Below are 24,961 nucleotides of genomic sequence, written 5' to 3' on the forward strand. Positions count from 1 at the left end.
CACTTCATTGGCAACGTTCTCCGGTTTCAAGGCTTCCTGCTGAGCCTCCTTGATTTGTGAGGATAGATGGGAATGGATGGTCATAGTCAGCGTCTTTACTCGGCGGCTCGAGTATTCCTTTCGGCTTAAGGCATCAGCTACCACGTTAGCTTTAACTGGATGGTACTTGATCTCGCATTCATAGTCGTTTAGTAGCTCGAACCATCTCCGCTGTCTCATGTTCAATTCTTTTTGATTCAGAATGTGCTGAAGGCTCTTGTGGTCTGTAAAAATGGTGCACTTTGTACCATATAAGTAGTGCCACCAAATTTTCAGGGTGAAGACCACAACTCCTAGCTCGAGATCGTGGGTGGTATAGTTTACTTCATGGGTTTTTAGTTGCCTAGATGCGTAAGCTATCACATTTACGCGCTGCATAAGTACACATCCTAACCCTTGATTAGAAGCATCGCAATATACTACAAAGTCTTTCGTTCCTTCTGGAAAGGATAACACTGGAGCACTACAGAGGTCCTGTTTCAGGGTTTGGAAGGCAACTTCTTGTTTGTCATTCCAATGGAAGGGCACACCCTTCTGGGTGAGAGTGGTGAGAGGCTTGGCGATTTTGGAAAAATTCTGGATGAACCTTCGGTAATAACCAGCAAGGCCTAAAAATTGTCGAATTTCGGTTGGTGTTCTTGGAGTTGCCCAACCCTTAATAGCTTTGATCTTGGTAGGGTCTACATGTATTTCCTCTTCCTTGACTACATAACCCAAGAATTCCACTCTGTGAATCCAGAACTCGCATTTGGAAAAATTGGCGTATAGCTTCTCCATCCTTAGAGTTCTCAAAATCTGTCGTAAGTGCTGGCTGTGCTCTTCCTCACTCTTAGAGTAAACGAGGATATCATCGATGAAAACAATCATGAAGTTGTCGAGAAACGGCCGACAAACTCGATTCATCAGGTCCATAAAGGCTGTGGGTGCATTTGTGAGACCAAAAGACATGACCACAAATTCGAAATGTCCATAATAGGTTCGGAAAGCAGTGTTTGGGATATCCTCCTCTCAGACTCTTAGTTGGTGGTATCCGGACCTCAAATCTATCTTGGAGAAGTAGCTGGCTCCTTGGAGCTGATCGAATAGATCATCGATTTGAGGGAGTGGGTATCGATTCTTGGCAGTAAGCTTGTTTAACTCCCGGTAGTTGATGCACATCCTGAAAGATCCGTCTTTCTTTTTGACAAACAGGATCGGAGCTCCCTAAGGTGAAAAGCTCAGCCTGATGAATCATTTGTTGAGATGTTCGCTTAGTTGGCTAGATAACTCTTGCCTTTCGGTAAGACCTAATATGTAAGGTGATTTGGTTATTGGAGTGGCTCAAGGTACAAGATCGATTCGAAACTCGACCTGACGCTCGGGGGGTATTCCTGGCAAATCCTCAGGGAATACCTCGGGAAAATCACGTACCTTCGGAATATCGTTAATGTTTTTCTCCTCCTTTGTTTTATTCACAACATGAGCAAGAAAAGCGTGATTCTTTTTATGCAAGCACTTTTGTGCTTGGATGTAACGCCCGGGTTTCAGGGCTAAGCATTTTAGACGATGTAATAGTCTAGGTCAACTATTGTAACTCTTTTTGAAGTAATAAAGATGAATTATTTGTGTATTATGTGAATTATGTGCATTTATGTGCCTATTACTTATTTATAAATGTATAATAAATAAAGGATAAAAATAAGCATCAAAATTAAAGTGTTAGACAAACCCGATATCTTTACATAAAGTTGTAGTGGTCGAAACATGTATTCCGGATATATAAAGAATGTTAAAATCCAAGTTATAACGAAGAAGTTATGACCCGTCGAAGTTTCACGGCAAAACCGGCACAACACCGGGGAGCGTACGATAGAGCGATTTTTAGCCTTAGCAATCTAAACGAAATTTGTAGAATATGTTAAACCGAGAGCGTCCATAAAAAGAACACCCAAATCTGACTTCGTATGAGGAAGTTATTATTTTTCTAAGATTTAGCATAACAGTGCACGACCTGGAAATTTGAATTTTAGATCGGTCGATTTTCAACCAAAATAATCTAAATGAGAAATGAAGATATCGTTAATAGGAGTTAAAAACTAAAAAGACAGTAAAAAACGGAGCTCGTATGCGAAAGATATGGACGAAGCTTAGTCCTTACTCTTCGAGTGCGGCGAATTCGATACAGTTTTAGAAATCCCAGATAGAAAGAGAATTAGCCAACGGGATCTAAATGAAAGTTGTACTACTCGTAAATACCAACGCGTGGATATAAATAACATCGAAAATGGAGCTCGTATGCGAAAGATATGGACGAAGCTTAGTCGCTACTCTTCGTGTGCGATAAATACGATACAGTTTTTGTAAATCTGAGATAGAAGGAGAATTAGCTGACGGAATCTAAATGAAAGTTGTAGTTCTCGTAAATACCAACACGTGGATATAAAGAACGTAGAAAATGGAAATCGTACGCGGAAGATACCGACGAAACTTAGGGACTACTTTACTAAAAAACTCCTATAAATCAGAGATGAACTCTTCATAATTTTTTCACACCATAAGCCTTTCTTTCTCTCTCTAACTTCTCTCTAGCCTCCCTAAACCCCTCCCAAGTCTAGGGAACCTCCCTAGCATGAGAAAGAAGCCCCGGAGCGCCCGACGGCTCCGAGAAGAAAAACTTTCGGCTCGGAAACGCTGCTCCAGCGAAGCCCGATTTTTAATAAAATTCCGCTGTAAGTGAGCTACGCCTACGCTATTTTTAATATAGCTTCTAATTAATTATAGTAACATTATTAGGACCTTAAAATAATTATTTGAGATATTATTATGAGTTATATAAGAGTTGTTTAACGCTTATATAATAATAATAATAATAATAATAATAATAATAATAATAATAATAATAATAATAATAATAATAGCTAGACTATTAATTAGTCACGGTTAACGTTAGACTAAACCCTAGTGGTATTGATACTAGGTTTTGTCGAAGGAAATTGTTTTAAGAGTAACGAAGCGCTGTCTGAGTTCGGAATCACCACCTTACCAAGTTAATGCATAGTTACTTTCAGTTTACACATAAATATGAAGTATTTTATATAAATTACGTGCTATGTGTGCATATTATCTGAATACTTGTTGTCTATGTTGGATGAACGTTTTTATACATGTTTTAAATGATTTAAACTGTATATGTATTTTATATCTACGAAAATGTTGGGGTAAAACATGGGTAGATGTAATAGACGATGTGTGACAAAATGATGAGAAGCCTCGATGTTGTTGTTGTTGATTCTGTCATCTAGCGGAGTATAGATGATGACCACGGACTCTTCTAGACAGTCCAATGGAACGCTAGCAGGCTCGCAACCTGTAGGTGTTTGTGAACGATGTGTTCACCGGTGTACTCCATCCCCCTCATGGTTGCCTTTAGGACATTTATTGTTAAGGAACCCCCTTAGCAGTAGTGTCCATCCTGATGATGATCCTTAGGCTAGGTCCCTTATGATAGGTGTTTAGGGACGTAAAGTGAGGATAACGGGAACGGGTAATCGGGTTATTGTTGATTGATGAAATTAATAAACTTATTTATTGTGGGTTGAAGACCCTATGTGCTAACCAGGATCCCAAGCCTGACCCACTCAGTTTTATGTATTTCATGTAGTGGTGCTCGAGCATAGATGTGATGTTTTGGATGAGGGATTACGGTTATAGGCCTGTAGATATGAAATAATGTAGTAAGGCTTATATTGTATTGTTTATGCTTTTGATCTGTATCAAACATGACATCCCAAGTCTGTTAATGAAATACATTTCTATGGAAATGCTTTTGATAAATTTTTATCATATTTTGTTTTGGGACAAATTCCACAACACTTTTATTTAAAATGTTACTCTGATTTTCAAACAAAGCATAAACAAACTCGGTCTTTTCTAGATGTGAAAATAGGGATGTCACAGTTGGTATCAGAGCATAAGTTTAAGCGAACTAGGAATTTGTAGGATTTCTAGACTTAAACTTAGAATGCTAAGCGATGATTGTGAGGCGTGAGCACTAGCTTATTTTAGGAATTGTGCCTAAAATGCTTTTATGTGCTAAATTCTTTGTGCCTGATATGCTATTATTTGTTCGGATCTATGGTCTAATGCCGACCGGATCTGGAAACCTTATATGTTTAGGATTCTAAACGTACGAGTACGATATTAAAACTAGCATATAAACGTTTCGGAGTGATAAGGATGATTTGAACGTCAATCCTAAATAAAGATCTAAATTCACCTTATTCGGTGTATAGATCAAAACGACAAGAACCCGCAGTGGAGCTGGGAATGCGAATGGGAATATGAATCAACCCCCAGTGATTTAACAAATACGTGTTGTTGAAGAAGTTGCACCCGAGCCAATCACCATGGATGGAGTACAAGCCATGCTTCGGGCTATGCTAGCTGAACAAAGGGAAGAAATGAGATAGATGTTCCACGAAAATAGGGACGAACCTACCATACATGTTGAGCCGACCGAGCCAATTCCCAAGCAATCTGAGGAAAGGAACTATAGCCGCCAAGTGAGTCAAGTAGGGACTCAAGGTGAACGAAGGGATGGCCCGGAAAGGAGAAACGACAAGGATGGGCGAATGTACAAGAATTTCTTGGGTGTGAAACCACCAAGTCTCTCAGGAAGCCCAAAGCCTATTGAGATTATGGATTGGATCTCCGAGATGGAGATGGTGTTTGAGAGCTGCGACTGCAGCGAGAAGCAGAAGATCGTCTTCGCTGTGAGATAATTGAAAACTGGAGTCTTGAGCTGGTGGAAGCTATTGGCGGATACAATGCCACGAGGACAAGCTCTGAAAATGTCATGCGATGAGTTCTTAGAACAACTGAAGGCGCAATACTGTTCAGAGATAGATCTGATTGATCTAAACAATGAGTTCCAAAACTTGAAGAAAGGAAGAATGAGCATCGACGACTATGCTGCTGCATTCACAGAAAAGATGAAGTTGTTTCCATACTTAGTGTCAACCGAACTTTCCAAAATTGAGAAGTTCGCAAATGGACTGCCAGCCGACTATGGCCCAACAGTCAAGATGGAAACCACTATGAAATCAGCTGTTCGAGCAGCTAAGAATGTGGAGAACCAGCAGAAAGAAAGGAGTCTGGAGAGGGCCGAGGTTGGTGAGAAAAGGTAATTTGACGGATCCTCGAGGTTCGGAAAGAAGAGTAAATTCTCAAAATTTGGTTCGATAAGAGTAGGATCAAAAGCGAAGTGGTGTGACAAGTGCAAGAAGAAGCACTTTGGTAAGTGTGACGGAGGGGTCACTTGTTTCAGTTGCGGAAAGCCTGGGCACTATGCCAATGAATGCACCCTCACCCAGAAGGCCTGTTATGGGTGTAATGAAGAAGGGAACGTTTTGAGGGACGACCCGAAGAAGGAGATAGGAAGACCCAACATTCCACCGAAACTGAAGGCAAGAGCCTTCCAGATGACGCTTGAGGCTGCGAAGGAGGCAGCAGACATCGCTTTAGGTACTTTTCTTGTAAATGGTTTGCCTACCAATATACTATTTGATTCCAAAGCCAACTACTCCTTTGTGTCGCATAAATTTGGTGGGAAATTAGCATTGCCTGTAGAAAAACTTGATAATGCCCTGATTGTAGAAGTTGCCAGTGGCAAATTCGTACATGTTAGTGATTGTATTAGGAACATCGTCATCGACCTAAACAGAAACGCATTCCACGAGGAGCTATTACCCATAGAGTTAAACGGTTTCGACATCGTTTTGGGTATGGATTGGCTTAGCGCCAACGATGCTAAGATTCAATGCCGAAAGAAGATAGTAAGGGTAAACCCACCCAGAAAGGAATCATTTATGGTGTACGGGGACAAACGCAAAGTGAATTCTGGAATCATCTCCCTGATGAAAGCCAGAAAATGTTTGTCCAAAGGATGTGCATCATACTTGGCATTCGTAATCGATGCTAAGAAGGAAAAGAAAGAGGTGCAGAATATACCGGTTGTGTGTGATTATCCGGAAGTCTTTCCCGAAGATCTTCCTGGATTACCACCTGATAAACAAGTGGAGCTTCGAATAGAATTGTTACCAGGTACAACACCAATAGCAAAAGCACCTTACCAATTAGCACCGACGGAGATGAAGGAGCTTATGACGCAACTTCAGGAGCTGTTGGACAACGGTTTCATTCAACCTAGTTCATCACTCTGGGGAGCTCCGGTGTTATTTGTGAAGAAGAAAGACGGAGGCATGAGAATGTGTATAGACTACCGAGAGCTGAACAAGGCAAAGGTGAAGAACAAGTATCCATTGCCGAGGATTGATGACCTATTCGACCAACTGCAAGGTTCGAGCTATTTCTCAAAGATCGATCTTAGGTCAGGATATCATCAGCTGAAGGTGAGAGAGCAGGATATTGAGAAAACTGCATTCAGAACTAGATATGGACACTACAAGTTCTTGGTTATGTCATTTGGACTAACCAATGCTCCAGCAGCATTCATGGATTTAATGAACAGGGTTTGTAAACCATTCCTTGATAAATCTGTGATAGTTTTCATCGATGACATTCTGATCTACTCAAAAGGCCAAGAGGAGCATGGCAAGCATCTACGGGAAGTGTTGGAAGTGTTAAAGAAGGAGAAGCTTTACGCTAAGTTCTCTAAATGCGACTTTTGGATACGAGAAGTCTAGTTCTTGGGTCACGTGGTTAACCAAGAAGGGATAATGGTTGACCCCGTAAAGATCGAGGCTGTGATGAAGTGGGAACGTCCGAAAAGTCCCATGGAGATTCGAAGCTTTCTAGGATTAGATGGATATTACCGACGATTTATCCAAGGCTTTTCTCCGATAGCCTCTCCATTGACAGCTTGAACCCACAAAGGAGTGACATATACGTGGAGTGAGAAACACGATGGGGCATTTGGGAAGCTAAAGAAGAAGTTATGTGAAGCACCGATACTTTCTCTACCCGATGGAGTTGAAGACTTCGTGGTATACAGTGACACATCTGGAGTCGGGTTGGGTTGTGTTCTGACCCAAAGAGAAAAGATGATAACATATGCCACTCGACAATTGAAAGAGCACGAAAAGAACTACCCCACTCATAATCTAGAGTTGGCGGCGGTAGTATTTGCCTTAAAGATATGGAGACATTACCTCTATGACACGAAGTGCAAGCTTTTCACTGATCAAAAGAGTCTCCAGTATCTCTTTAATCAGAAAGAATTGAACATGAGGCAACGACGCTGGCTAGAATTACTCAAGGACTATGACTATGAGATCCTTTACAACCCCGGTAAAGCAAATGTTGTTGCTGATGCTCTCAGTTGGAAAGTCAACCTTGAAAGGAAAAGGCCAAGAGCGTTGAGAACGTTTAGGCCAAAACCTTGTAAGGGGAGGAACTCGACGTGCCAAGCGGGACTAAAGAGTTAGTGGAAACGTGTAGACTCGCCGAGTCGCCCAATTGCACTCGACGAGTCGGGTTAAAGTTTGACCATTGACTTTTGTTGACTTTTAGGGTTGGGTCAACAATGTGGCCTTTGAGCTAAAAGAGGGGCAAAATGGTCTTTTGCCTACTGAGGGTGCCTAGAGAGGGTTGAGTCTAGTCCCGAGAGTTACATTTATGAGAATATTTACTTTATGTGATTAGGCGGAGGCTAGATCATATTTCTACCGAGTCAGAGATTTACCGAGACATCTGAGGTGAGTCTTCTCACTATACTTTACCTAGTGTGGTAAAAGAATTCTGTGACAGAGTATCCTAGAGTTATATGCCAGGGTATTTGCATGTTATTATGTGTTGTGATTTATTGTGATATGTGATATGCATGATTCAGAGTTTATAGAGTTAGGACCAGTGGGTCCACAGAGTTATGGGACCAAGAGGGTCCCACAGAGATATTCAACCGGAGGGTCAATAGAGTTACAACCTTGAGTGGCTGATATGTGTTTATGTGGTCTTTTGGGGAACTCACTAAGCGAATATGCTTACAGTGTTATGTGTGGTGTTTCAGGTACCAGCGATGATCGCGGGAAGGCGCCGGCATGACTCGTACACATGCTCACTGGAGTTTATATATTTTGATCTTGGGATTTTGTATTAAGATAATGATGATACAATGTTTTAAAATGTGGATGTGAATGAAATTATATGATTTTAAAATGTGAAAAATTGTTTAAATTTTTACGGTGTTACAAGTTGGTATCCGAGCCTTGGTTTGAGGGATTCGGATGCATCTTCGGACGTATCTGAACTCAAACTGAGGATTTGAGGAAAATTTTGATAATAAAGTACAATTTTTAAAAAGAGTAAAAAGATTTTTGAGACAAACAGAGCAGAGCCGTGTGTACGATCAGCTAGCGCCCAAACGGTGATTTCCCAAAATACCCTTACAATAAGTGTTATCAGATATGTTATGTTATGCTATATGACGAATTATGGTATGCATGCTAGAGTAGACTAGGTATTCTTATTAGGACTAGAGTGGCCTTTTATATGATGCCTTAGTCTAGGGGCTTTTGCTGCTAGAAATGTTTGAGAGTGTTTAGATAGCAACGAGGTGCTTATGAGATATCTGCTTGTGAGTAGCACATGATTTAAGAGAGTAGAGTGCTTGGAAATTTGGGACTCTGGGAGGAGGACTTGGAATGAGTGCCGAGTCGGTGTGGTCGGTAGTATTGGGCCCGTACTACCGAAGGCACCGGGTCGGTGCCCAACCCAAGTAAGAATCCTTAGGGTACCAGAGACCAAGTAGGATTGGGGGTATCGAGTGTGTGCACGCTCGAGCGAGTCCTTGATATCTTGTGTTGTATTTCAGAAAGGTATCATGGTGGGAACGCGCCACAGACCAGAGACTAGTGGAGTGGGTGTGAGCGACGATGAGCTACGCCAGATGATTCATGATGAGGTGGCTGCTGCCATCCGTGCTGAGATTCCAGAGATGTTCGGGTCTATCAAGACCACCCTGATAGAGACATTTGATGAGAGATACGCTACTCTTTCTGATGTTGCTGTTGCTGCGGCCACTACAGCTGTAGCTACGGCTAGACCGCAGTGTGGTGATGTGTTGCTGTTCCGGGCGTTCAGCAACACAAAACCACCGGAGTTTGAAGGGACCTAGGACCCGATAGCAGCGATGAGGTGGATTTCAGACATTAAGGGGTGTTTCTTTACTTGCTCATCTCCTGAGCATTTGAGAGTTCGGTTCGCGCTGAACCAGCTTCGCTTGGGAGCGAAGGACTGGTGGAATTTTGTGACGGTGCACTATACACCTGCTGAGCTTGCTGCAGTGACCTGGGAGAGGTTCACTGCTATGTTTTGAGACGAGTACGTTCCCCAGGTGGAGAGGGAGCGTTTGGCCCAGGAGTTTTTGACCCTCAAGCAGGGTACTGAGTCTGTCACAGTGATTACGAGGATGTTCCATGAGCGGGCGATGTTCTGACCAGAGCACGTGTCCTCCGAGCAGGCACATATGAGCCGATATCTGAGCATTTTGAGGAGGGATATACAGGAGTTCGTGGCGAACTCAACCTACCGGACATTTACTGAGCTTCAGGCAAATACCCGGAAGAAGGAGATAGAGTTGGAGACTTAGGCTAGGGAGGAGGCTGAGTCTCAGGGGAGGGATCGGGGACCGGCACAGTCTCAGCCGGAAGCCAAGCGGGCTAAGCCCGCTGATTCGAGATCTGGGAATCAGAAGGGCCGCACTTGTGGCAAGTGCGGTAAGAGCCACGATGGGGTGTGTAGAGCGGGGTCTTGCTACAAATGTGGCAAGGAGGGGCATATGGCCAAGGATTGTCCCAAGGGGTTTGCAGTATGCTTTCACTGCAACCAGACCGAACACCGCAAGGCAGAGTGTCCACAGTTGCGAGGGACAGCCTAGGGAGCACCTCAGGGATCTGCCCCTGCTGCTATCAAAGCTACTGAGAGCCGACCAATGAAGGCCGAGGTACCAAAGGCACGAGGGAGAGCCTTTCAGTTGACTACGGAGGAGGTCCGCGCTGCGCCCGACGTCGTGGTTGGTATGTATCCTTTCTTGTATTTATTTTGATGTTGGGATATTGTGTTTATTTTATGTTATGCGTAGGTACTTTTCTTGTGAATTTTATACCTGCCTTGGTGTTATTTGACTCGGGTGCGAGTCAGTCTTTTGTATCTTTGGCTTTTAGTCAGCACATCAGTATTAGTCGAGAGGTGTTGAGTCGACCTCTGAGAGTTTCCATAGCTGACGAGAGGACGGTGTATGCCGTCAAAGTGATCCGAGGATGTGTACTCGAGATTTTCGGCGTCGAGTTTCCGATTGATTTGGTTCCTATTGTGATGGGAGATGTCTGTGTCATCGTGGGCATGGACTGGTTGAGCAAAGTGGGAGCGGTCATCGACTACGAGAGGAAGCTGGTAACCATACGAGACCCTAGTGAGGGAGTTCTTACGGTGTATGGCGAGGGTACACGTTCTAGGTCAGCATTTTGTTCGGCCTCCAGAGCGAGACAGAGTCTACAGCAGGGTTGTAGGGGATTTGTAGAATATCTGATGGATGCGAGGGTTGATTCAGAGAGACCGAGGTCAGTTGATGAGGTCCCGATAGTGCATGAGTTTCCGGATGTATTTCTAGAAGAGTTTCCGGGTGTTCCTCCGGAGAGGCAGGTAGAGTTCGGTATCGATTTGGTTCCGGGGGCTGCGCCTATCGCCAAGGCGCTTTATCGCCTTGCGCCTCTAGAGATGCAGGAGTTATCCTCACAGCTCTAGGAGCTACTGGGGAAGGGGTTTATTCGGCCGAGCAGTTCGTCATGGGAGCACCTATCCTTTTTGTCAAGAAGAAGGATGGTTCACACCGGATATGCATTGATTACCGGGAGTTGAACAAGCTAACGGTCAAGAACCGTTACCCATTGCCGAGGATCGACAATTTGTTCGATCAGTTGCAGGGGGCATCTTGGTTCTCCAAGATCGATTTGAGGTCTGGATATCATCAGGTGAGGGTGCGAGATGAGGAAATTCAGGAGACAACATTAAGGACTCGTTATGGGCATTACGAGTTCGTGGTGATGCCTTTCGGACTCACCAACACACCGGCGGTGTTCATGGATCTCATGAACAGAGTGTGCAGACCGATGTTGGATCGCTCGGTGATCGTGTTCATCGACGACATATTGGTGTATTCGAGATCCACAGAGCAGCATGAGGAGCATTTGAGGGAAATCCTCGGAGTTCTGAGATCGGAGAGGCTTTATGCCAAATTCTCCAAGTGTGATTTTTTGTTGCGAGAGGTGCAGTTCTTAGGGCACCTCGTGAACCGGAAATGGATATTGTTCGACCCGGCCAAGATTGAGGCAGTGATGAGTTGGGAGGTGCCGAGGTCACCTACCGTGATCAGGAGTTTCCTAGGGTTGGCTGGTTATTATCGGAGATTTATCAGGGATTTCTCCAAGATCATCGTGCCACTCACCAAGTTGACCCGGAAGGGTGTTGCTTTTTCATGGGGTCCAGAGCAGCAGGCCTCCTTCGAGACACTTCGCCAGAGACTATGCGAAGCTCCGGTGCTAGCCCTTCCGGAGGGGATGGAGGACTTCGTAGTGTATTGTGACGCGTCGATATCTAGTCTAGGAGCGGTGCTTATACAGAAGGCTCATGTGATAGCATACGCATCGAGGCAGCTGAAGCCTCATGAGATGAGGTATCCCACCCACGATCTGGAGTTGGGGGCGGTGGTGTTCACCCTCAAGATCTGGCGTAACTATCTGTATGGGGTTCGGTGTACCATATACACGGACCACAAGAGCCTGAAGTATCTAATGGATCAGCCCAACCTGAATATGCGTCAGAGGAGATGGTTGGATATGGTGAAGGATTACAATTGTGAGATCCTGTACCACCCGGGAAAGGCTAATGTTGTAGCCGATGCACTGAGCCGAGGGGCGGAGGGCGCCCCTATGCGAGATGTTTGTTTGAGATTAACAGTGATGACTCCGGTGTTGGATACTATTCGTGGGGCCCAAGTTGAGGCCATGAGGCCAGAAAGCCAGAAGAAAGAGCGAGTTGTCAGGCTGGTATCGGAGTTCGTTATCGATGCCCGGGGGCTTATGACATTTCAGGGTCGGATATGGGTACCGTTTGTGGGCGGGACGTGTACCATTTTGATGGAAGAGGCTCATAGATCAAAGTTCTCGATCCATCCCGGGGCCACTAAGATGTATTTGGACCTGAAGAGAGATATTGGTGGCCCTGTATGAAGAGGGATGTCGCATGGTTTGTAGAAAGATGCTTGACCTGTCGCAGGGTTAAGGCCGAGCACCAGCATCCACATGGTAAGCTGCAGCCGTTAGAGATTCCTGAGTGGAAATGGGAACAAATTACCATGGATTTCATCACCAAATTGCCAAGGACTACGAGAGGTGTCGATGCAATTTGGGTGATTGTGGACAGGTGTAACACCCAAGATTTTGAAAGCCAAGAAAGTAAAGGAAACCCTAAATTTAGGAGGGACTCGGCGAGTCGGAACGGGATCCGGGTTGAGGAGTAAGTGACCAACTCGGCGAGTCGGCCAAGTGGACTCGGCGAGTATGGTCTGTGCAAGGAAAACCCTAAATCCGGGGCTTGGAGCCTATTTAAACGCCTCAATCCTCTTCCTAGGGCTCCTTTACTGTCTCTCACACCCAAAACGCCGCACCCTAAGCCCCCATTGTGATGATTCATGCTTTTGGGCATTTTTGAGTGATTTAGAAGAAGAAGGAGAAGTGGGAATCTTTGAAGCATCAAGGAGTGGCTTTGGATCTGAAGTTTGGGGAACATTTCAGAGCATTGGAAGGTATCAATTCGTTTCCCTCTTTTAGATCTTCTTTGGTTATGAGTTTTGGGGCTTTTAAGCCATGCCTAAGATCAATTTCAAGCTTGAGGTCCGGATCTGAGGTTGCTACCTCAGATCCATGCTTGTGTTGGTTTAGAATCCCGTAAAGTATCAGCCATTGGGTGGATTTTGGAGCCTCTTGGTCTTAAACGCTAGTTATTAGTGCATTTTGCCTAGATCTCCCTCTCTACACGTAAAGTTTGCAACTTTACATGGGGAATAGGCTTGGGAAGGGTAGATCTACAGTTTGGAGTTCATGCATGACTCGGAAGTCCTCTGCATGTAAGTGGATCTTAATGGACTCGGCGAGTCCTTCGGGTGGACTCGGCGAGTAGCTTGAAGATGAGGAGGAACTCGACGAGTGGGATGAACAGCTCGTCGAGTCGGATGAAGATGAGCATGAACTTGGCGAGTTGGATGAAGATTGCCGTGTGCTCGACGAGTCTGTTTTTAGACTCGGCGAGTCAGGTCGCGTGGTTCCAAACCCTTCGAGTTAAGTCTCGAGTCAGCGAGTCAAGCCAGGACTCAGTGAGTTGGACAGGACAGGAATCGGGAATCAGTAGACTCGACGAGTCAGGGGCTGACTCGGCGAGTAGAGTCGCGAGTGGAAGGACTCTGGACTTATGAACTCGGCGAGTCTGTAGGGTGACTCGACGAGTAGGGTTGACCTGGAAGATTGACTTTGACCAGGACGTTGACTTTGACCAGAGTTGGCTTGGTTGACCTTTGAAGGTCAGTTAGACTAAGTGTTATGTTGATATTGGTAGCTCGGGGAGCTAGCGGAGCAGCAGTTCGGAGTCAGTGGTCAAGTAGCGGTCAAATGGGTTATCCGCAGCAGTTCAGCAGTATCAGGTGAGTTTCCTTTCCAGTAGGAACGGGTCTAAGGCACCAAGGCCGACCCGTGTAGACGAGATGCTAGTGCTAGAGTGTGGGCCGAGCCCGTATCTCTGGGTTTAGTCAAGTATGATATATGTGTTAATATGATAGAGTTGCTTATACTTGTTGTCTGCGTGATACTTGTATGTTATGGGTTAGCGGTTGAGTGTGGGTAGGGCCCGTATCTCTCCGAGGTTGGAGTGTGGGCTAGGCCCGTATCTCCCAGATAGCGAAGTGTGGGCAGGGCCCGTATCTTCACGAGTGTGGGCAAGGCCCGTATCTCCCAGATAGCGAAGTGTGGGCAGGGCCCGTATCTTCACGAGTGTGGGCAAGGCCCGTATCTCCCAGATAGCGAAGTGTGGGCAGGGCCCGTATCTTCACGAGTGTGGGCAAGGCCCGTATCTCCCAGATAGCGAAGTGTGGGCAGGGCCCGTATCTTCACGAGTGTGGGCAAGGCCCGTATCTCCCAGATAGCGAAGTGTGGGCAGGGCCCGTATCTTCACGAGTGTGGGCAAGGCCCGTATCTCCCAGATAGCAAAGTGTGGGCAGGGCCCGTATCTTCCCGAGTGTGGGCAAGGCCCGTAACTCCTAGCTGAACATTGGTTGTTATATGTTTGCATGGTATGTGGTAAGGTGGGGAACTCACTAAGCTTCGTGCTTACGGTTTCAGTTTTGTTTTCAGGTACTTCCGGTAGCGGGTGATGGAGCTCGGGATGATCGCATGGCACACACCATAGATTAGTTAGCCTGGGAATGTTTTACTCTGATAAGGAACATGTGTTTTGAAAACTAATACTCTGTTTATGTTTTGAAATGATGATTTTACTTTAAGTGGTACTTTATTAAAGGAAATTTTTAGTCTTGAATTTTGGGACGTTACAAGTTGGTATCAGAGCCTTGGTTTGAGGGATTCGGGCATACTCTCGGGTGTGCCTGAACTCAAACTGAGGGGTCGGATAAAAAGTTTTCAAAAGTGAAAAGACAGTTTTGTAAAAAGAATTTTGAGAACGAAAAACAGTTTTAGGAAAGCAAAAAGAATTCAGAAAGAAAAGAACTTTGAAAAGAGAAAAGAGGTGTGGTGCATGCAATCAACCGAGCTCAAGTAAGTACCCCAAAATACCCATACAAGTTTATGTTATGATTATCAGTTGATAGAACAGCATGCTAGAATAGGACTAAGGATCTAGGGATGATGCCTTATGTGCATGTTATTTGTGCTTTTGAGCTGCATGATAGTGCTGATTAGACAGTAGTAGGATGGCCTGTTTAGGTCATGCCTGAGTTTATGAGTTGTGATGCATGCTAGTTCAGATTCTTGCTACGTGGATATGATTGCTTGAGTAAGTTGTGGTTAGATTTTCCCCTTGTCCGATTGCTGCTTGCTTTGTGCATTGTGGGATTTTGAGTGATGGGAGTTAGCCATTAGATGGATACGTTACGTCACATGTGATCAGGGTTGAATAATCTCAGAGTACTGGAATTGGCCCTATTGCGCAGCTCTCGTTTGAGTCCAACCGTTGTAGGGACGAGTCTTTTACTTGAAGGATTATCTGAGCCTCGTCGCATGTGATGGTATCCAGGTGATGGCTAATTGGCATCACAAGGAGACCTTCAGCAGCTGAGGACTGGTTTGAGTTGAGTCAGAGGTTTCCCTAGGGTAAGCCTAGGATGAGATAGTGTTGGGAGCAGTATTAGTGGATAAGGGACCTGGTGGAGTCAAGGCAATTCCTGAGGAAAGTACGGATAGATGTGGAAGGTAGTATGGGCCCGTACTACTGAAAGCAGAGGATCCGTACTCGATTCGGGAAGGACAGAGACAAGACTGGGAACCTGTTAGGGCATGTCTGGTCTCGCATCAGTGATGAGTATTCTGATAGTGGTTGTGGTATATTATCAGCATGGTGACATTGCGAGAGAGACCAACGGGCGGATCAGGCGCCGGAAAGGGATCAGGCTCGGGTTCAGGGACCGAGCAGCTCGAGGAGCGGATGAGAGAGTTGATATCAGATGAGGTTACGTGCAGTATTCTAGCTCAGACTCCTGTGATCTTTGGCACGGTCAAGGAGGGTATACTGGAGATTTTGGATGAGAGGCTGAGAGCCTTCCGTACTGAGATGATGGCATTGATGGGCGCGCGTACCTTGACATTTCGAGAGTTCAGAGCCTGCGGGGCACCAGATTATCATGGGGCTAGGGACCCCGTTGCTAGCAGCAGATGGTTGGCTGATGTTGCCAACGCTTTTCATGCGAGCAAGTGTCCCGAGGGGGACAAGGTTAGACTCGCCTCCTGTCTTCTGAAGGACAGAGCGAGGGATTGGTGGGAGGAGATTGGTCATGCTTTGGGGGATGATGCCGCGTTGGACACGATGACTTGGAGCGATTTCTCGGCCAGGTTCAGGGCGGAGTTTTCGCCGATTATTGAGGTGCAGCAGCTGGCACGAGAGTTTCAGGATTTGACGCAGACTACTGAGACTGTGGCGGGCATCACTGCCAAGTTCAGGGAGAGGGCTCTTCTTGTACCGCAGTATGTAGTGGATGAGGAGATGAAGAAGGCTCGGTACCATGAGATGTTGAGGGATGACATCAGGGAGTTCGTGAGCAGGTCCAGCGGTAAGATGCTGGAAGATATGATTTCTTGGGCTAGAGAAAGGGAAATTGATTTGGAACAGATCCGGAAGAGGAGGCTGGATGAGGTTCAGGTAGCTACGGGTTCGGGCAAAAGGCCCAAGGGATCGGATTCGAGATCGAGGGATCATCAGGACCGCAGTCGGTGCGGAAAGTGTGGCAGGGCGCACGGGGGCGCGTGCAGGAGTGGTAGCGGTGGTGAGTCTGGCTGCTTCAAGTGTGGTCAGACTGGTCATTTCAGCAGGGATTGTACTGCTACCGCCGCGCAGGGACCAGACTTGATATGTTTTCATTGCAACCAGCGGGGCCACAAGAAGGCCCAGTGCCCCAGTTTGTCTTCGGCGGGACGGGTGATGGCACCCGCCCCTGCAACTTTGAGGATCGCAGATGGCCGTCAGGGCCGGGTAGAGACACCTGCAGCAGGGAGCAGGGCTTTTCAGATGACGACCTTGGAGGCGCGAGCAACGCCGGACGTTGCAGTTAGGGGATGTGCTCTATTGAAGAAGGTTTCGAAGGATGCAGTAACTGTAGCATGCTTGGGAAGGATTTGGTACGTCCCGCTAGTTCGGAGTGGCATAGTGTTAGAGACGGATTGGTTAGATCCCTAGATATGGCAGGATTGGGTTCCTTAGCGGAATGATCATGGGATGGCATCAAAGATCGGGATCTCTTTTGAGTATCGAGCAACAAGGGGTAAGCAGGATCGAAGTGGGGGAGAATCCTCCGAGTGTGCCCAGGTAAGAGCACGCATACCCAGAGCGAGTATGTGGCCTCCGAGAAGGAAAAGGAGTAGTTCAGTGTTTGATGGACTAAGGATTCAGGGTTGGGAGTTTGAGAAACTCCCCACCAGTTAGCGCGTGCGAACAAGATGGTCGAAAGCTGGTTGAGAATCCAGGATTGAAGGATCACCTGTAGGGGCTCAAGTGAATCGGAATGAGGATCCTGAGAGCGGTTAGCAAGAGATGTTTTCGTATTAGTAGCCAGTGTCAGAGTCAGCATGCAGGGTTGTGTAAATTCAGGAGTTGGGAGTTTGGAATCTTCCCAACAATAGCTTCTTATATCCGGATTGGTAGACGGCTGGTTTGGGAACCAAGCCGAAGAGTTCCTCGACGAAGCGCTAAGTATATTAAGGATATAAGATGTCGTGGATGATGCAGTATTCAAAGACTGAGGGCTGATTTTGAGAAATCAGGAGGAGGAATCACTAGCGAGACTAGGGATAGTCAGGATGCCCTCGGGGTAGTAGTGGTGTTGTAAGTCTGCGGGGGGTAGCCGTAGCATCCATTAGCAGCCAGATGGTATTAGAGAGTTGTAAGTCCGCGGGTGCATCAGTGAGGATATGGGAATCCACGGGTTAGGTTTCGGATTTCCCAAATGGTCCGGTTATGGCTAAGTCAGCAATTTGGCTATAGGTCGTCACATCAGTTATGAGATCAGAGTAGCAGTGGACCGTTGGGGTTCGGGTATGTTAAGGGCTACCGTCAGTCTGGGAGCCATCATGTTGTTAGTCGTGGAATTGATGATGTCAGGATGTGACGTTTGGACCCGATCGGTTGGATCGGAAGGTTGTTAGAGCCACAGTGACAGGATAACTAGTGGAAACTAGTTTCAGAGAAAGATTTCGTTCAGAAGTCGTGGGAGCGACTAAGTGAGGAGTCCTTTGGCTCCACAGTTGAGTTGGAGCTCAGTGTTTCAGTCAGTTCAGTGTTTCAGGCAGCTTAGTGTTTCAGTTAGTTCAGAGTTTCAGGCATGTTCAGTATTGCAGGCAGTTCAGTGTTTGGATAGTTTTAGAGTTTTAGACAGTATTAGTATTTGTGTTGGAATGTAAGTGCTGGCAGGATAGTTGGTCGAGGGGTGCTAGGCACCAAGTTCTGTCGGAGAGCAGTGTCAGTGGTGATAGACGGTGATGACCCGCTCTGGGAATAGCGGGGGTGATGGAGTTAGTGAAGGATAAGGCCTTCACAGTGCCAGAGGAAAAGTCGGTTATGAGGCTTTGCCTTGGGGAAGGCGAGGAAATTGCGCAAGGAAAGTAGTGGAGATCCTCTGCGGGTTCAGTGCAGTACTCGGTGAGTACCAGAAGGATTATCGGTTGAGTAAGTTCTGTTTCTAAGTTGTTCAGGGTCAGGTTCGACCCGAGGTTTACCCGCGAGGTTGATGTTAGTCAGAATGACCAGGTGGAAGACACGCGCAGGTAGGCGGCTGGTGTTGGGTATTGGAGGCAGATCGCAGGCAGTGGGCCATGGTAAACTTCGAGGACGAAGTTGAGTTTAAGTGGGGGAGAGTTGTAACACCCAAGATTTTGAAAGCCAAGAAAGTAAAGGAAACCCTAAATTTAGGAGGGACTCGGCGAGTCGGAACGGGATCCGGGTTGAGGAGTAAGTGACCAACTCGGCGAGTCGGCCAAGTGGACTCGGCGAGTATGGTCTGTGCAAGGAAAACCCTAAATCCGGGGCTTGGAGCCTATTTAAACGCCTCAATCCTCTTCCTAGGGCTCCTTTACTGTCTCTCACACCCAAAACGCCGCACCCTAAGCCCCCATTGTGATGATTCATGCTTTTGGGCATTTTTGAGTGATTTAGAAGAAGAAGGAGAAGTGGGAATCTTTGAAGCATCAAGGAGTGGCTTTGGATCTGAAGTTTGGGGAACATTTCAGAGCATTGGAAGGTATCAATTCGTTTCCCTCTTTTAGATCTTCTTTGGTTATGAGTTTTGGGGCTTTTAAGCCATGCCTAAGATCAATTTCAAGCTTGAGGTCCGGATCTGAGGTTGCTACCTCAGATCCATGCTTGTGTTGGTTTAGAATCCCGTAAAGTATCAGCCATTGGGTGGATTTTGGAGCCTCTTGGTCTTAAACGCTAGTTATTAGTGCATTTTGCCTAGATCTCCCTCTCTACACGTAAAGTTTGCAACTTTACGTGGGGAATAGGCTTGGGAAGGGTAGATCTACAGTTTGGAGTTCATGCATGACTCGGAAGTCCTCTGCATGTAAGTGGATCTTAATGGACTCGGCGAGTCCTTCGGGTGGACTCGGCGAGTAGCTTGAAGATGAGGAGGAACTCGACGAGTGGGATGAACAGCTCGTCGAGTCGGATGAAGATGAGCATGAACTTGGCGAGTTGGATGAAGATTGCCGTGTGCTCGACGAGTCTGTTTTTAGACTCGGCGAGTCAGGTCGCGTGGTTCCAAACCCTTCGAGTTAAGTCTCGAGTCAGCGAGTCAAGCCAGGACTCAGTGAGTTGGACAGGACAGGAATCGGGAATCAGTAGACTCGACGAGTCAGGGGCTGACTCGGCGAGTAGAGTCGCGAGTGGAAGGACTCTGGACTTATGAACTCGGCGAGTCTGTAGGGTGACTCGACGAGTAGGGTTGACCTGGAAGATTGACTTTGACCAGGACGTTGACTTTGACCAGAGTTGGCTTGGTTGACCTTTGAAGGTCAGTTAGACTAAGTGTTATGTTGATATTGGTAGCTCGGGGAGCTAGCGGAGCAGCAGTTCGGAGTCAGTGGTCAAGTAGCGGTCAAATGGGTTATCCGCAGCAGTTCAGCAGTATCAGGTGAGTTTCCTTTCCAGTAGGAACGGGTCTAAGGCACCAAGGCCGACCCGTGTAGACGAGATGCTAGTGCTAGAGTGTGGGCCGAGCCCGTATCTCTGGGTTTAGTCAAGTATGATATATGTGTTAATATGATAGAGTTGCTTATACTTGTTGTCTGCGTGATACTTGTATGTTATGGGTTAGCGGTTGAGTGTGGGCAGGGCCCGTATCTCTCCGAGGTTGGAGTGTGGGCTAGGCCCGTATCTCCCAGATAGCGAAGTGTGGGCAGGGCCCGTATCTTCACGAGTGTGGGCAAGGCCCGTATCTCCCAGATAGCGAAGTGTGGGCAGGGCCCGTATCTTCACGAGTGTGGGCAAGGCCCGTATCTCCCAGATAGCGAAGTGTGGGCAGGGCCCGTATCTTCACGAGTGTGGGCAAGGCCCGTATCTCCCAGATAGCGAAGTGTGGGCAGGGCCCGTATCTTCACGAGTGTGGGCAAGGCCCGTATCTCCCAGATAGCGAAGTGTGGGCAGGGCCCGTATCTTCACGAGTGTGGGCAAGGCCCGTATCTCCCAGATAGCGAAGTGTGGGCAGGGCCCGTATCTTCACGAGTGTGGGCAAGGCCCGTATCTCCCAGATAGCAAAGTGTGGGCAGGGCCCGTATCTTCCCGAGTGTGGGCAAGGCCCGTAACTCCTAGCTGAACATTGGTTGTTATATGTTTGCATGGTATGTGGTAAGGTGGGGAACTCACTAAGCTTCGTGCTTACGGTTTCAGTTTTGTTTTCAGGTACTTCCGGTAGCGGGTGATGGAGCTCGGGATGATCGCATGGCACACACCATAGATTAGTTAGCCTGGGAATGTTTTACTCTGATAAGGAACATGTGTTTTGAAAACTAATACTCTGTTTATGTTTTGAAATGATGATTTTACTTTAAGTGGTACTTTATTAAAGGAAATTTTTAGTCTTGAATTTTGGGACGTTACAACAGGTTGACGAAGAGCGCTCATTTCCTTGCTATCAGTGAGAGCTCTTCCATGGAGAGGTTGGCAGAGATGTACGTGAGAGAGGTGGTATCGTGGCATGGTGTGCCGATCTCGATTGTCTCAGATCGAGATGTACGTTTCACTTCCAGATTCTGGAAGAAGTTTCATGAGGAATTGGGTACGAGACTGCATTTTAGTACCGCATACCACCCACAGACTGACGGGCAAAGTGAGCGGACGATTCAGACGCTCGAGGACATGCTCCGAGCATGTGTATTGTATTTCGGAGGGAGTTGGGACACGTACTTGCCCTTGGCAGAGTTTTCCTACAACAACAGCCATCATTCGAGCATTGTTATGCCACCCTTTGAGCTGTTGTATGGGAGGAGGTGTCCGAACCCCATTTGTTGGGGAGAAGTAGGGCAGCGTGTGATGGGTAGTACTAAAATCGTGCTTCAGACGACAGACTAGATTCAGCAGGTCAGACAGAGTCTGTTGACCGCTCAGAGTCGTCAGAAGAGTTATGCGGACAGGCGCCGGTCCGAGCTCGAGTTTCAGGTCGGCGACTTCGTGCTCCTGAAGGTCTCTCCTTCAAAAGGAGTGATTCGATTCAGGAAGAGGGGCAAGTTGGGGCCCCGATGTATTGGTCCTTTCAGGGTGATCACATGGGTATGCAGGGTAGCCTACCGTTTGGAGTTACCTGCAGAGTTGGGTCAGATCCATGACACTTTCAACGTCGCAGCTGAGAAAGTGTATAGCCGACGAATCGGCAGTGGTGCCATTAGAAGATACTTAGGTGGATGCGAGCCTGAACTATATTGAGAGGCCAGTGGCGATTAGGGATCGGAAAATCAAGGTTCTGAGGAGCAAGGAGGTACCTCTGGTGCAGGTCCAGTGGCAGCATCGGAAAGGGTCAGAGTTGACCTGGGAGCCGGAGCGTGAGATGCGGGAGCAGCATCCAGAGTTGTTTGCAGAGTGAGACTTCGAGGGCGAAGTCTAATTCTAGTGGGGGAGAATTGTAACACCTGGATTCCTAGGTATATTATTTATTCCTTTATTTTTTTTGGAGGTTGGTAGGGGACTCGACGAGTTGGTGTTCAGATTCGCCGAGTATGGTCGCGGATTCGTATCCGGGTTCACAGCTGGACTCAACGAGTTCATGAGTGGACTTGGCGAGTCCACGCTGTTTAATGAAACCCTAATTTCCCAGGTTTGGGACCTATTTAAAGGCCCTTAGGACCGTCATTTGCGGCTACCAAATCCCAGAGAGAAACCCTAAGAGATCTAGAGCGTTTGTGAGGAAGGAGAGGCCATTCTTGATCATTTTGTTGGTGTAATTGCAAGAAGGAGGTGACCAAGGCAAGAGGAGGTTGAAGGAGGTGCGATTCTGGTGATTTAAGAGTTCATAGACTTCATCTTGAGGTATTTATTCGAACCTTCTTCGGATTGGTGTTGATTCTTAGAGTTAGGGTTTTCTAACCCCCTTTAGAGGATGGATATGTGGAGCAATTGGTCCCCTCTCGAGTTTATGCTTTGGATCTGGACTCAAAGAGGTCCAGAGACCTTAACCCTTGGATTTTTATGGGTTATTTTGGGGGCCATGAACTTAGGATGTTATTTTTGGGGCTAAATCACCAAGTGAGACCATCTAGATGTTATATGTGTGTCAAGGTCTGAACTTTACGTGATTAGCATGCCTGGGAAGGTTAGATATATGGATTAAAGGAGCAGATCTGACCTCAGGAGGTCTATGGAGTTTGTGTATGGCATGAACTCGCCGAGCCCAAAGATCAGACTCGGCGAGTAGGGTTAGGGTTTACCGTAAATCACTCAGTGAGTAGACTTGCCGAGTTGGGGAAATAACTCAGTGAGTCAGAGGGGGATTAGGGGACTGGAGTTCAAGGCGGAACTCGCCGAGTTGTTCTTGAGACTCAGCGAGTTGAGTCGGGGGGCCCCACGATTCATGCCAGGTGTGACTCGTCGAGTAAGGGGAGGAACTCGACGTGCCAAGCAGGACTAAAGAGTTAGTGGAAACGTGTAGACTTGCCGAGTCGCCCAATTGCACTCGACGAGTCGGGTTAAAGTTTGACCATTGACTTTTGTTGACTTTTAAGGTTGGGTCAACAATGTGGCCTTTGAGCTAAAAGAGGGGCAAAATGGTCTTTTGCCTACTGAGGGTGCCTAGAGAGGGTTGAGTCTAGTCCCGAGAGTTATATTTATGAGAATATTTACTTTATGTGATTAGGCGGAGGCTAGAACATATTTCTACTGAGTCAGAGATTTACCGAGACATCTGAGGTGAGTCTTCTCACTATACTTTACCTAGTGTGGTAACAGAATTCTGTGACAGTATCCTAGAGTTTTATGCCAGGGTATTTGCATGTTATTATGTGTTGTGATTTATTGTGATATGTGATATGCATGATTCAGAGTTTACAGAGTTAGGACCAATGGGTCCACAGAGTTATGGGACGAAGAGGGTCCCACAGAGATATTCGACCGGAGGGTCAATAGAGTTATAGCCTTGAGTGGCTGATATGTGTTTATGTGGTCTTTTGGGGAACTCACTAAGCGAATATGCTTACAGTGTTATGTGTGGTGTTTCAGGTACCAGCGATGATCGCGAGAAAGCGCCGGCATGACTCGTACACACGCACACTGGAGCTTATATATTTTGATCTTGGGATTTTGTATTAAGATAATGATGATACAATGTTTTAAAATGTGGATGTGAATGAAATTGTATGATTTTAAAATGCGATTTTTTTTTTAAAATTTTTACGGTGTAACAGATTCATACATTGGAAGATATGCTGAGAGCATGTACCCTCGAGTTCCAAGGGAATTGGGACGAGCACTTACCTCTGGTAGAATTCTCCTACAACAACAGTTTCCACTCGAGTATCAAGATGGCACCTTATCAAGCCTTGTATGGACATAAATGCCGTACGCCGTCTTGTTGGCTTGAAGCCGGAGAGAAGCAGTTTATGGGCCTCGAGATTGTCCATGAGACTACTGAGAAGTTGAAAGTGATTAGGGAAAGGATGTTAGCAGCTCATCATCGTTAGAAGAGCTATGCTGACAAGAAAAGACGACCAATGACCTTCGAAGTTGGGGATTTAGTTTTGCTTAAAGTCTCATCGTGTAAGGGACTTATAAGGTTCGGGAAACGAGGAAAGTTGAGTCCATGGTTTATTGGACCGTTCAAAGTTCTTCAGAAGATTGGGAACCTAGCTTACAAGCTCGAATTACCCGAAGAACTAGATGGTATTCATAACACTTTCCATGTGTGTTATTTGAGAAAGTTCACGGGAGAAGTTCCCGACATAATCCCGATCTCAGAGTTAAAAATGGATGAGAATAAAAGGCTGATCGAAGAGCCTGAGGCAATTGTTGACCGTAAGACTAAGAAGTTATGACGCAAGATGGTCAACTTAGTGCTAGTCCAGTGGAAATATTCGAATGGGCCGAATCTCACTAGGGAAACAGAGGAAGACAGGATGAGTCGCTATCCACATCTGTTTGCTGATGCACGATTCCGGGATGGAATCATCCTAGGGGGAGAGAATTTTAATGCCCGGGTTTCGGGGCTAAGCATTTTAGATGATGTAATAGTCTGGGTCAACTATTGTAACTCTTTTTGAAGTAATAAAGATGTTATTTGTGTATTATGTGAATTATTTGCATTTATGTGTTTATTACTTATTTATAAATGTATAATAAATAAAGGATAAAAATAAGCATCAAAATTAAAGTGTCAGATATACTCGATATCTTTAGATAAAGTTGTAGTGGTCGAAACAAGTATTTCGGATATATAAAGAATGTCGAAATCCAAGTTATAACAAAGAAGTTATGACCCGTCGAAGTTTCACGGCAAAACCGACACGACACTGGGGAGCGTAAAAAGTGAATTTACGATAGAGCGATTTTTAGCCTTAGCAATCTAAACGAAATTTGTAGAATATGTTAAACCTAGAGCGTCCATAAAAAGAACACTCAAATCTGACTTCGTATGAGGAAGTTATTATTTTTCTAAGATTTAGCATAACAGTGTACAGCC

The 24,961-nt window shown here is 46.2% G+C and overlaps 1 pseudogene; it reads left to right on the forward strand.

Annotated features, from left to right (window-relative positions):
• The first annotated feature begins 5,102 nt into the window (after positions 1-5,102).
• Positions 5,103-24,194, forward strand: LOC128127675 (uncharacterized; annotated as a pseudogene).
• The last annotated feature ends 767 nt before the right edge of the window (positions 24,195-24,961 follow it).

The sequence above is a fragment of the Lactuca sativa genome, chromosome 8 (assembly GCF_002870075.4).
Source record: "Lactuca sativa cultivar Salinas chromosome 8, Lsat_Salinas_v11, whole genome shotgun sequence".
Taxonomy (NCBI): domain Eukaryota; kingdom Viridiplantae; phylum Streptophyta; class Magnoliopsida; order Asterales; family Asteraceae; genus Lactuca; species Lactuca sativa.